A 15,102-nucleotide genomic window follows, 5' to 3' on the forward strand; every position below is an offset into this window, starting at 1 on the left:
TCTCAACATTTGCTAGTTCTAAATGCTTAAATGTTCAATTTGATCAAATATTATTTCTTATTGCGAAATTAAAAAAATATATTTATCGAGTACAAAAAGCGTCCAAAGTATACAGGGTTTTTCAAATAAGCGGGACTGATCCATTAATTTTTCAGTTTTTGAAAAAGATCAAAAAGATATCTAAGGGACTTGTAGAAAGTAGTGCAAAGCATATTTTGCAATTATAGCTAGATAGACAAGGTGGCTCAAAAAATGTTAATTTTTAAAACGATAACACCTACAATGTTACTAGAGGTAAGTGTTCTATTCTAGGCAGTTCTATATTGTCACAGTAAACCCTCTTCTTGGCAAGTACTAAAAATTGCTGAAATAATGCGCTCGAAGGGGATTCAGCTCAGATGACATCATGGCTCTTTGAAAGAAAAAGTTCGGTACTCGTAGTGATCATATCGCCTCCATGGGGCCCCACACTAATCTGAAATATTAATAAATCGCAATTCCTTCACGTTAATTAATTATCTGATTATCTTTCTAATTTCCATGCTTCCAAGATCTTATTTTCATTCCTGAAACTTATTCTCACTGGTTCAACATTTTCTCCTTTTGTTTAATACCCTGAATCTGACAATGAAATATGATCTTCTATCGATAAATGCGTACTCTTTACCGAAGATAATTTATCAGTTCAGCAGCCTTGTCTACTCGAACATTAAGTCGTTATACATCATTACACAATAGAGAACTGCGCTAATTTAGGCACGTCGCAATAATTCATAAGCGAATTTTAATCAGCTTCCTGTGTTTGAAGGTCCACAGTACCTTCACTAGTGTGAAAAAAGAATTCCATTGACCCATTGCTCATCGATCTATAACCACATTACTATAATAAAAAATAAAGTGATTCCAACTCTCATTAGAATAGCTGAATCACTATTGTTATTGTAAAAGGCGGATCTTATAATTCCGACTTAAAGTGTTATTAAACAGGAGCAATAAGAAATAATTAATAAATTCGATTAGAAACAACATTTATTTCATTTTGTTGAATATACAAGATTGTTGTTTATGAGGAAATCAACCAAGCGAAGAAGTGACGATTTTTTAATTATTTGTATATTGTATCAAATTATGAAATGTGTCATACTTTACAATACTAGCTGAAGAGACGGTCAAGGTTTCAAGGCCATTGAAAGACCTTTTTACCTAACAACTAATTGGAGAATTATACCGGCTTGAAATTGTCAGCAGGCCTCTGGTCAACCCATCTTTTAATAGCAGGAATCGCATATATATTTTCCCTTAAAGTCTGAAGTGCAGGATATCCCTCTAAGAAGTCCCGGCCAAGGTAATTTTTCAGATATCCAGTAACCGCGTAAAAATAGAAATCTGCCCAAGATAACTGAAACATGCAAATTATTTCAAGTCATTATCACTTTATGCCATGAAACCTACCTTTCCAACAGCTAAGTATCCATTGTTTTCTTTGGTCCAAGATTCGATTACGGAAAGCAGAAATGGCAGTTTTTCCGTGTCCAAAGTTTTTTTGATTTCCTGTTTTCTGATTGGATCCTTTTCAATCAAATATTGGACGATGCCTAAATTTTAACAAAAAAAATTATATAGGGTGGTTCATAATGGAACCGACACAGAGCAGGTGTGTGTAGGGGACCTCAAAATTTGACGATTTGTTGAATATTTTATCTCAATGATCGATTGTTGAGGAAATATTGATCTCCGAAGTGAGATTGTAAATTTCTAAAAAAGGCATATTCCAATGATGCGTCATCACAACGAAACCTAATTTTGAAACATGTTTTATTCTTATCAACATCTTTACTTGGCAGAAATGTGAAGTCGATAAATGCTCAATACGGGTTGGATTAGGGGCACAGAAGGTCTAAAAGAGTTGAATTTTTTTTATCTATAAAGCAACTAATAAACGAACAATATCGTTTAAGAACAAAATGTGTTCTAAAATTTCTATTGCCATTCAAAGTTCGTCAAAAACCTTATCATTTTTGATAAAATCACAATTTTGTGAGATGGGACCAAACCAAATTTAAAGAAAGTCCGCGTAAGGTTAAGGGGTCAATTTGGCCCCCACGAGCGATCGATCTGAAATTTTTACCAATTGTCCCTATCACTCAAAGGACTTACCACATAAAATTTCAATTTCCTAAGTCTCACCATTCAAAGGTAGGACGGGGTTGAAGGTGAAAACTTTAAAACGCCATATCTCGGGAAATATTCATCGTACAGCGTGGAGCAAAATGGTGCGTCCTTCAGTAACCACCTTCTTATTTTCATATACTTGGAGATTTATCGGTTGATGCCAAAGGGCCGAAATCTCAAAAAAAAACTTAGGTGATTTTAAAGGAGTTCGCACTTTGGTACACTAACCATTTTTGCACACTGTGTAGAGCGCCTCTCGAAGTATCTACCCACGTTGAATCAGATTTGTATCAAATTCAGTATTTGGGATCTAACGATTCAAAGTATAGGTATACAGGGTTATTCACCCAACCCGTTCATTAGAAATTTACTAGGATCTAAAAGTGATACGAATTTGAAAATTTGGAGTTAAGTGAAGTTCGACATATACTATTTTTTAAAAATATTTTCAACTTGCTGTCACTTCCGGTTTAATCGGAAATAGCTGTAACTTGCTTATTTCAAATGGAACCCCCAGTATACTATTTTATTTTTAGATTCTACATAATATTTTAGGTACATTTTCTGTATAATGTTCTATAGTTAGTTCTTACCGTTTTTGAGATATTTGACTTTGAATTAAAAACATGCCTCTGTAATGACCAATTTTAAAATTGCATATCTCTGTAGCTATTAAAGACATAATATCCGTATTTTTCAGAATGTCAATACATAGTCTTAGGTTCACTCTTTCACTATTTACATGGCTTAGTATTATACAGGGTGTCCAAAATTCAGCTCCTGACATTACATTTTTGAAGTTGCAAAAGTCGTTTTTTTAAATGGGACGCCCTATAACTTTAAGCAGTATCAAGTAGAAAATGCAATTCTCTATTGAACTGTATTAGGGTTACTTATACCTATTTGAAACCATTTTCGAGATAATTAAGTTTATGTGAAACTAATAGTACATACATATTAATTCTGGTAATTTTTTATTTTTCACGTAGTTGGCCATGGAAAAGAAATAATGACAGATATTACTTGCGTTGTACGTTTTTGTTTTTCGGTGACTGTTAGTAGCAAAATTAAAGTGAAACTTTGAATCAAAATTGAGAATATCAGCGTTTGTGTATTCTTCCATTAAGTTTCCATTAAAGTTTCACTTTAATTTTGCTAACAGCCACCGAAAAACAAAAACGTACAACGCAAGTAATATCTGTCATTATTTCTTTTCCATGGCCAACTACGTGAAAAATAAAAAATTACCAGAATTAATATGTATGTACTATTAGTTTCACATAAACTTCTCGATATATGAATATCTCGAAAATGGTTTCGAATAGGTATAAGTAACCCTAATACAGTTCAATAGAGAATTACATTTTCTACTTGATACTGCTTAAAGTTATAGGGCGTCCCATTTAAAAAAACGACTTTTGCAACTTCAAAAATGTAATGTAATGTCAGGAGCTGAATTTTGGACACCCTGTATAATACTAAGCCATGTAAATAGTGAAAGAGTGAATCTAAGACTATGTATTGACATTCTGAAAAATACGGATATTATGTCTTTAATAGCTACAGAGATATGCAATTTTAAAATTGGTCATTACAGAGGCATGTTTTTAATTCAAAGTCAAATATCTCAAAAACGGTAAGAACTAACTATAGAACATTATACAGAAAATGTACCTAAAATATTATGTAGAATCTAAAAATAAAATAATATACTGGGGGTTCCATTTGAAATAAGCAAGTTACAGCTATTTCCGATTAAACCGGAAGTGACAGCAAGTTGAAAATATTTTTAAAAAATAGTATATGTCGAACTTCACTTAACTCCAAATTTTCAAATTCGTATCACTTTTAGATCCTAGTAAATTTCTAATGAACGGGTTGGGTGAATAACCCTGTATACCTATACTTTGAATCGTTAGATCCCAAATACTGAATTTGATACAAATCTGATTCAACGTGAGTAGATACTTCGAGAGGCGCTCTACACAGTGTGCAAAAATGGTTAGTGTACCAAAGTGCGAACTCCTTTAAAATCACCTAAGTTTTTTTTTGAGATTTCGGCCCTTTGGCATCAACCGATAAATCTCCAAGTATATGAAAATAAGAAGGTGGTTACTGAAGGACGCACCATTTTGCTCCACGCTGTACGATGAATATTTCCCGAGATATGGCGTTTTAAAGTTTTCACCTTCAACCCCGTCCTACCTTTGAATGGTGAGACTTAGGAAGTTGAAATTTTATGTGGTAAGTCCTTTGAGTGATAGGGACAATTGGTAAAAATTTCAGATCGATCGCCCGTGGGGGCCGAATTGACCCCTTAACCTTACACGGCCTTTAGAGGGATCACCAGTCAAATATAATTTAATGCAATGATGTAATGCTACATTTAGGATAACTATCATTTACATGACTTTGGCAAATTATAAATGAGGTAGTTAAAACTACATCGTTTTTGACTAGTACTCTCTTTAAATTCCTTTAAATTTAGTTTGGTTCTATCCTACAAAACTACTAGTTTATCAAAAATGATAGTTTTCGTCTTTTGAATAATAATAGAAGTTTTAGAATTAAATTTGCTATTAAATGGTGTTGTCTGTTTGTTAGTAACTTTACAGATAAAAAAAATAACTCTTTTAGACTTTACCTTACCTCTAATTCAACCCTTATTTAGCATCTATCGATTTCATATTTCTACTGTTGGAATATCCAGTCCAAAACAACGAATAAAGCGCATTCCTATTCATAGATATATGACGCAATGTTATCAATGCCTCAAAGAACGACCGGCCTAAATATGATTATTGCTTAGGTTAGTGTTTCTCTTCCTTCTCTGGCTTAGCGATAAGAGTAGTTAAAAAATCTAGAGTTAGTCTATCGCCTGTCGGGTATATATAACGATCGTTGATAATAAGAAATAAAAGGTTTAATTAATTACGCCTACAATTTGATTTTTACTGTCACACCATTAGACGGTCTGGTTAAAAAGGATTATTCAATATCTACAAATTAAAGATGTTAATAAGAATAAAAGATATTCCAAATTTGGTTGCGTTGTGATGACGCATTACTGAAATATGCTTTTTTTTAGAAAACAAGCCAACGTTAGAGGTCAATATCTCCTCACCTATCAACCACAGAAAAAAAATTCAATAAATGGCTATATTTTGAGGCCCCCTACAGGTACCTGCTCTATGTCAATTCCTCTACAATTCACCCTGTATAATTATATTAATTAATAGACATTAAACCTACTTTGTCTGAGTTCGTTAAGAGTATCAACCGCAGAATCAATATTACAAGCTTCTAAGTCGTCATCACCGGCCAATCCTACTTTCTTGGCCACATATCTAGCAATAGCCAAACTTTGATACATCACCTTTCCATTATGTTCAAGAACAGGAAGTTGTTTTAACGGCATTGCTAAGAATCGCCTCCTGAAATTATAGACGGGCTAGTTAACTAGATAGATCACTTACATTCTTTCAATTTTGGCCATTCTGATTGAGGAATGCGAACATCAGTAAAGTCAATTCCTCCATAACTGAAGAGAAGTCTTGTGGGTTCTGCTAATCCAGTGAATTCGAAATATGTAAGTTTGTACGGAGGAGCCATGTTCCCTAGTAAAAGTTTTGATATTTCGCACTTAAATTTATTTGAAATGCATAACTAAACTTATTATTATGTTGGACTCTCGCTAATACTAGTTTTGTAGTTGCTTTGTCACGTTGGAGTGACGAACAAATCAAGTAGGAAATTATGCAATTAACGTCAATTTTATTTTTAGTGCCACTTATCTGTAAAGTGTATATAAAGATGATATGAAACAATAGCTACTTGTTTATATGAATATTGTCACAGCTCTCGATTATTCAAGTCACCGTTCACTGGAAGTCTTGAAAGTTTTGAACGCACCCGTATTTTAAAAAGAATTGGTTAGTTCAGGTTAGTTACCAATCCCTCTCCTCCCCAACAACAGTTGCAAAACTGTCGCCTCTGCTGAACTTACTTAATGAATTGAACTTATTCGCTGCATCAAGTGGAATCTAGGAACCTTCTCATACGCTATTACCTCAGAGAAGTTTCCACTTCTCAAAGACATCTCTCAAAGGAAAGTAAATATCTTCATGCTGAGAAGATTCTTGACTTTCGTACAGCAATTAAGAAATAGGGGGTGATTCTTAAACTAGACGCATAAACTTGGAAAATTATAGCTGAGGACAAACAATGATTAATAGTGAAAAAAATGTAGTAAAATATTTTTAGTTTCGGAGGTATCAATTTTTTTCAAATATAAATAAAAGAACCTGAATTTCATAAAATTGAAAATGCTTTTAATTTATTATGGCAACTGTTCAAAGTTATTTCCGTGATTTTCAATACACAGTTGAACTCGCCGGATCTATGAGTTCCAGCGGCAACATGTAAGCGATTTTGCAACTCTTGTTCCATGTTAACTTCGTTAACATACATTCATTAGTTTTCACTATTAATCATTATTGGTCTTCAGCTATAATTTCTCAAGTTTATGCGTATAAGTTAAGAATCACCCTGTATATCTGTTTTAGATCTGATGGTCAAAAGTTGTTATCAAATTAGACAAGGTGTCTCTGAACATAGTACGAACGAAAACGAAGAGGAATACGCTTCGTTTTCGATATACAGTATATGAAAAGTTGATTCCTGAGGATGGTTTCCTATTAATATTTTCGAAACATTTCGAGATAAATTACTAAAATTTTGTACTTTATTATGATTTTTTGTACTCTTTCTAAATTCCTATAAAGAAATTACCACATTTTTCCAGGGGCGGATAATATAGGGGAACAGTGCTTAAAAAATGCCTAATCTTTTTTGTGGTTTACTTTGTTTTTATATAAAAAATTTTAAACTTGAAGATTTTTATATAAAAAAAGTACTTTTGAAGTACTTATTGAAAATCTTTAACAGTTTTCCAGAAAATTGAGATTTAATAAATCGATGGATGTTATGTTTTATTAAATAAACATCAGATTTAAAACCCAGTTGGCCTTTAAATGAAACAAAAAAAAATACATTTTCATATATGGCAACATATACAGGGTGATTCACGTAACTGTTTCATTAGAAACTTTTGTACTTGTAACAAATCTAAATTTTTCATATTTGGGGGTTAAACTAATATAGATACCCTCTACGTTTTTAAAATATTTTGAAGGTCATATCACTTCCGGTTATACCGGAAGTTGAGGTCAACTTCCTTATTTCAAATGGAACTCCCAGTATATTTTTGCATTTTTGGAATCTAGTGATTAAGCTGATTAAATTCTTATTAGGTACTCCTATACCTAAACCTAACCGTTTTAAAGATATTTTGGTTTAAAAGAAAAATCTTTTTAAAACACCATTTCTATAAAATTTAAAATTCTCAGTTATTATTGAAACTGGCTTTACGAAAATTTGCTGACATGTTAGCTAGATATTGTAGATTAGGTTATTGTGAAAAGTTTTTATAAATATTCTACAGGATATCCAAAAAAACACGTCATATTTAAAGAACTTTGATGGCAAAAAAGTCGCTTATTTCAAATGGAACACCTCATATATTTTTATATGTCTAGAATTTAAATTTCATTTTGAATCGATTACTCTTAAGCATCCCTATACCTAAAATTAACGTTTTTGCTTTAAGTTGCGATTTTTTAATATTGTACAATAATAATTGTAAGTATCTTAGTTGGCTTTGAAAAGAACATGGCTGTTTCCTCTAAAATGCGTTAAACTACTAAGCAAACTTATTAAATTGATAATTACATTAACTGCATTTTACAAACCATGTTCTTTTCAAAGCCAACTAAGATACTTACAATTATTATTGTTCAATATTAAAAAATCGCAAATTAAAGCAAAAACTTTAATTTTAGGTATAGGGATGCTTAATAGTAATCGATTCAGAATGAAATTTAAATTCTAGACATATAAAAATATATGGGGTGATCCATTTGAAATAAGCGACTTTTTTGCCATCAAAGTTCTTTAAATATGACGTGTTGTTTTGGATACTCTGTAGGATATTTATAAAAACTTTTCACAATAACCTAATCTGCAATATCTAGTTAACATGTCAGCAAATTTTCGTAAAGCCAGTTTCAATAATAACTGAGAATTTTAAATTTTATAGAAATGGTGTTTTAAAAAGATTTTTCTTTTAAACCAAAATATCTTTAAAACGGTTAGGTTTAGGTATAGGAGTACCTAATAAGAATTTAATCAGCTTAATCACTAGATTCCAAAAATGCAAAAATATACTGGGTGTTCCATTTGAAATAAGGAAGTTGACCTCGACTTCCAGTATAACCGGAAGTGATATGACCTTCAAAATATTTTTAAAAAGTAGAGTGTCTCTATATTAGTTTAACCCCCCAATATGAAAAATTTAGATTTGTTACAAGTACAAAAGTTTCTAATGAAACTGTTACGTGAATCACCCTGTATATATGTATATATTAATGAAGTCTGGAATTTTTTCGTTGTCATAGGAACAATAGTTAATTACAATTATTGTTAAAAAAAATTAATAAAAATGGTTTTAAATCTGATTTTTAGTCAATGAAATATAGTATTTACCGATTCGTTAAATCTCAATTTTCTCGAAAACTATTAGAGATTTTGACTTTCAATAAGAGTACCTTTTTTATGTAGACATCTTCAAATTTGATATTTTTCCTATAAAACCGTCAATAAAATAAAACACAAAAAGGTTTTCGTATTTTTTAAGCATTGGCCCCCTATATTTCCTGCCCCTGGAAATATGTGATAATTTCTTTACAGAGATTCTGAAAGGACACAAAAAGTTATAATAAAGTACACAATTTCATTCATTTATCTCGAAATGTTTCGAAAATATTACTAGGAAATATAGATAAAAAAAGACATATTGAGGAATCAACTTTTTACACCTTGGATATCGAAAATGAAGCACCTTTTCGCATATATAATAGTATATTTATATGAAGTTTTCGTCATATTTCGAGGCCTCAAATACCTGGTTAAATTTAGAGCACTACATTGAGAGACACCTTGTATAACGAATTTTCCAGCTGCTTATTGACAAACAATTGCTCCTTGGATCCATTTTGGTAGCGACTCGATCCACTTTGCTAAACTTGAAATTACGGTGAATACTTGAAATGTTCTCAATATCGACCCTTTTAAGACATTCGTTCAGGAAAAGACTATCTTAGCTTTAATTCCGAAGTTGAGAAACACTTGACTTGAACTGAATTAGAATTTAATTTCTCTTAAATAATGAGCCAGATTGTTTCCTACTGGTGTATCTATATACAGAAAATGAGACCTTAAGGCTTCAGGCAACATTCTACATAAACTTACGGTAAGTAACTGCAGTGCATGCAATCAACAGTAGTAATACGTGCATTTCCTTATAAAACAAACATTTAAGTAATATGTCTACGTAACGCTGATACTGATTCAAGTAATCGATATTAAATTAAGGAAATTCACCAATAAATTTTATGAGTTTTAAAATGTTCAGTTTTATCTTGAAATACTTGTTATTTAGATGGCACTTTAAGTAAAAAAAGCTGTTGAAAACTATAAGTATGTATTTGTGTGCTGTAGCACTTAAGTTATACTTAAAGGAATGTTTGATGCTTACTTAAGCTCACCAATTCTTACCTAATGCGCTTTGATCATATTGGATTTAACTACTTTACAATTCGACTTGACCGAATTTGTGTTGAACCTTTGTAAGACGCATGGATCTATATTTCCTGAGACAAAAAATCATTCAACATAATTGCATTATCTATCAAAACATAATAAAATTAAGTGGATTAAACATCCAATATAAAGCTCATGTCCTTTGAAATTTATCTTCCAATATTTATAAAATCATACATTTCTCTAAAGTTGCTCTCCTCCTTTTTTTTCCCTCTCCTCTTTCCATAAACCACGCAAGGTAAATAAATTTCCCTCAATAAAATATAATAATAATTGAGTATTTGTTTTGTTATATAGCTACGCCATTGGTAGCTAGAGCGGTCACATAAGCAACACCAATTTCTCTAAGGGACTCTTCTGGGGATACGCCTCTGCTGCTTACCAAGTAAAAGGCACATGGGACGAAGATGGAAAAGTTTCAAACTTGCGACTAATACTTTTTTTGGCAAACGCGATTTGAATTTCTTCAGGTGAAAATATCTGAGATTGAGAAGCACGCAACACCAACTGGTTTCCTGCAAATCAAACAGGGAATGTTGATTGTGATGCTTATCATAACACTGACATAGATGTTTGTAATATTTCTCTTCTTCTGGGTTTCGTGATCCTGTAGAAATGTTTACTATTGCAGCTTTTTTGGTAAACTAGCGCGCAAACGCATATAAATTCTCAACTGCCTGGGCTAGAATACTACCCAGTGGCCATCCTGATAATATTAATCAAGAAGGTAACCTACCAAATTAGACCAAATATGCAATAATCTCTCATAACTTCAAAATACTAGGAAGTGACTACTACAAAGACCTGCTTATCAAACTAAGAGGAAACAACACTGAACCTACAATCACTACGCACCATTAGGGTCCACCTACTGCGTTAGAGAATGAAGAGAGATTTCTAAATGAAATTCTATTCTAAAAATCCCCTAAAGGGATTGTCTCTGTAGAGCATGATTACTGTTTTTGTGAACTACGCCACAATCCTTTATAAAAACTTCGGAAACCAGATGAAATCACTGGTAATCTTCAATGATCCCACACAGACTTTTGTTATTTGGATGATTATGGTGGCATTTTCCCCAGAAGTTAAACCCTGAAAAGGGGAGGATACATTTACTCCCATAATTTACTGAGAGCCCACACTAGAGCTTATAGAGTTTATGATGAGAAATCTAGTAACACACAGAAATGAATAAGATTGATATAGGTAAAATATTGATTGATTGAACTACATCAAAAATAATTTTATATAAAAGAAAAATTTCAATTATGATTGATAAGCCTTGGTACGAATCTGCTTCAACCTCTTCCCAAAATGTTGAGGCTGCTGAAAGGATTAATGTGATGGCTGTATGTATTTGAGAGCTAATTTCGTTTTTACTTACTTCCAGTATGGTTGGTATATCCATCCGATAGTCTTTGGGGACTATCCAGAAGTAATGAGAAAACGTACTAATGAACGTAGTAGGCAGAAGGATTTGAGTGAATCAAATAAGACTACCCTCCTGTGGCGTATCTTGTATTGGTCAGGTGTTGAATTCGTTTACCTAATACTCATGTACTAGTAATTGGTTCCTTTATAATAATATCGACTGGTAGTTTGTTTATAGGTATAATATTACTTAGATCGTTTCCAAAAACAAGTTTAGTAAACCACCATTCATTCTTATATCTTTTGTATTTTTAGAATAATCATCTTGTGTCAAAAAATCCATATATATAGTTTTGTAAATAAGATTAGCCAGTAGTAATAAACCTTCTGATTTCAACTTGTACATTCATACAACAATACTCCTTTACTGAGGAAGAGAAGGCTGAAATTAAAGGTCAGATGTGACAAATTGACCAACAAAAAAATGATTTAAAGTTCATTTCTAATTAGCTACAATTGCCTGACCATTAACATGTATACCACCAATATGGCAACCTGGATGGAAGAATTGCCTTATGCCGATATTAGCTACGTAGGAGGTATTTCTGTGAAAGTTTGCCAACCTGATGATTGGAAAGTGACTGTGACCAGCTGATTCTAAATGAGTATTCGTTACTAATAAACAAAGATTTCCACAGAGCGATGTCACAGGTAGGTCCATGGGAGACCCGAAGACTGGTAACCTGAACTAACCTAGGAACGAACAGGGAATCGAAGTAACCGAGAATGGATATCGCGATAATGGAAATGTTGTGGAAGATTTGGATACTAGAGGGCAATATCACGAAATGAGAAAGATTAACCATAATAAAGCAAAAAAATAGTTTTCACTACTTTAAAGTCGTACTTAAGCAATATCAATAACACAAGTTACCAAGACGGGGTGAACGTCATTGATTATATGGCTTGGAGTTTGATGAATAACGTAGAATGGCATGCCGATTGATTCTAAGTATGAAATTAACTTTATTAAGTAAACATCTACAAGTTTTGACAAATTTTCAAAGTGAACTTGGGATATTACCACGTTGATTTTGACAGTGTAAGCAAGACAAGATCCCTAAAGCAATCGGCCGATTATTATCAAGTGGTGACTACAAATTGTCTCGTAGACTCATGCGAAAACTCTACGAAGAGTATTAAGTTCTTAACTAGCTTGGCTTACTTATTTTAAAAATAGATACAAGAAAGTTTATCAGTTTTTATTAGGTTAATATTTCTATAAAATATAATTTAGATACGAAAATTGTCCTTAGGACGTTTTTGGATCCAACTCTTGATTCCAGGGTTGGCGGAGACGTTCTCTCGTACTTTTTGCAAATTTGGATAGCCCTCATAGAGATCTCTCTTCAAGAAGTTACCTAAATATTCCATAACAGCAACTAGGTACAAATCAGCCCATGAAAGCTGGAAAAGAGGTTCAATTAGAAATATTTAGGACAATTTTTAGAATCCAACTTGCTTTTCCATTAGCCAAGTAGCCATTGTTTTTCTTCGCCCATGAGTCAAGTGCTCCCAAATATAATGGAATTTTCTCATCCATCTTTGTCTTGACGTATTCTTTAACAGTTGGATCTTGTTGATGTAGATATAGGGCAATAACTGGAACAAGGAATTTGTTAATACTACTTTATCGGACTTGATAGGATTAATATATGTAAGTTTGTTCTGAATAGAAAATTGATATTATAATATTATATAACGGCTGGGTTTAAATACATTATGATACGTGAATAAATTACTGTATAATTAACTTAAATCTTCTAAATAACTCTTGTAAAAAGTATTGCAATATGTTTATAACTTTGATAAACCCGATATTAAAAAAAAAACTTAAATACATATAATTTTATTTAAAAAAAAGCCCTAATGCGTTATTTTTCGACGTATCAATTTTTCACCCCTATCCCGCTACCCCTACTAACTTTTTATTTTCAAGTGGAAAGACACCCAGCGCACTATATAAAATGAAAGGTGATTCAATAAGAGATACAACCGTATATTCAGAACTAAAATTAGATCTAGAGTTTTCTTAAAAAAATAAAATTATTAAACACAAAATAAAGTAACTCATTTAGAAACTATTACCTCAAGCAAAATTGTAATTCCTACAATAAATGCTCAAATTGGGCTCCATTAACAATTTGGCGATAACTCAGTCGTTTCTCGAATTCTTTTCTGCGACTATCCAGTGTTGCTTCTGTTATTAATTCTATTTCTGTTTGTAATTTAAGACGTAAATCATCTAAATTTTGTGGTCTATTTTTGCAAACGGAACCCTTGAAGTGACCCCACAAAAAAAAATCGAGAAGCGTAAGATCTGAAGATCATGACGGACATTCTATTGCGCCTCTTGTACCAATCTACTGATCTCCTAGGGGAAATATAATTGAGACACTCTTCCACAGCTATAACATAGCGTGGTGGTGCACCGTCTTTCTGGAAGCAAATGTTATTGGGTACTTGTTTCCTATTTCCTCCAGAAAAAATTGCAACGATTGATGGAACTATTTCATTCTGCGATAAGTGCAGATATAATACGTTATTTAAATTCCCTTTTATGAAAAATAGACCGGTGAATTGGTGATCGATTATACCTCTCTATAGATTGGGTTTTTGCAGATATTGTGTATGCAAAGTTTGCTCCCAATGAGGATTGTCTATAGACCAGTAACGACAATTATGTCGATGAATAGATTCATTTAAGCTAATATGAGTTTATTAGCATTAATAAACATTGCTTCATCCAAAAATAAAATTCTAGAAAAAATCTATTATCCTAAAAGCCCTTTTTTGCATGAATTCACAAAGTTTAACCTGCGATCAAAATCTTCTAGCGATAATTCTTAAGTAAATGAGATTTTATATGGATGAAATTTTTCTCGTTTTAAAACATTGCATATTGTTTTTGCAGATATTTTTGGTTCTAAGTATACCGTTGTCTTATTGAATTACCTTTTATTTGATATACTACACTGGATACCTTTCCGTTTAAAAATAAGAAGTTAATAGGGGTAGCTGAATAAGGGTGAAAATTTTGAAAATCAAAAGTAATGTATTAAATGCCCTTTTTTAAAATAAAATTATATGTATTTAAGCATTTTTTTAAAATATCAGGTTTATGAAAGTTATAAACGTGTTGTCATACTTTTTACAAGTACTGTATAATTTGAAAATAGGTCGTTTTAGAACAGTAAAAACAAGGGCATACTACTTATACAATTTTAAAGCAAGAATAAACAACAATAAAAAATCTAATGGGGAAGATAAATTTGGACAGTTGCTGAACTTTAAAGGTTGTAATATGCCATTGATTTAGCTCATACTGACTAAAATTTCCTATAATTTGACGAAATTTGTGTTTAAATGAATTTCGAAAAATAACGACGATACAACAATAACGTACTTCATATTGACCGCTATAAGTAGCGACGATATACAGGTTCTTCTTGATGCATTTTAACTTACAAATTAATTTGAATTCATACCTTGCCTAAAATCATTTGCAGTATCAGCAACAGCATCGATTTCATAGCTCTCAAAGTCATTGTCCCCAGCTAATCCTACTTGCTTAGCTACAAATCTGGCAATTGCTAAACTTTGGTGCATGGTTTTACCATCCACTTCCAACAGAGGCATTTGTTGTAAAGGGGCACCTAAAAGGATTAAATACCTCTCACTATTTCTTAGATATTTTTAAAATTTCACGTACTTGGTTTAAGCTTCACCCATTGTTCTTTAGTTAACCGATTGTCTTCAAAATCGACACCTGCATAATGG

The sequence above is a fragment of the Euwallacea similis genome, chromosome 16, assembly GCF_039881205.1.
Source record: "Euwallacea similis isolate ESF13 chromosome 16, ESF131.1, whole genome shotgun sequence".
In the NCBI taxonomy this organism is placed as follows: domain Eukaryota; kingdom Metazoa; phylum Arthropoda; class Insecta; order Coleoptera; family Curculionidae; genus Euwallacea; species Euwallacea similis.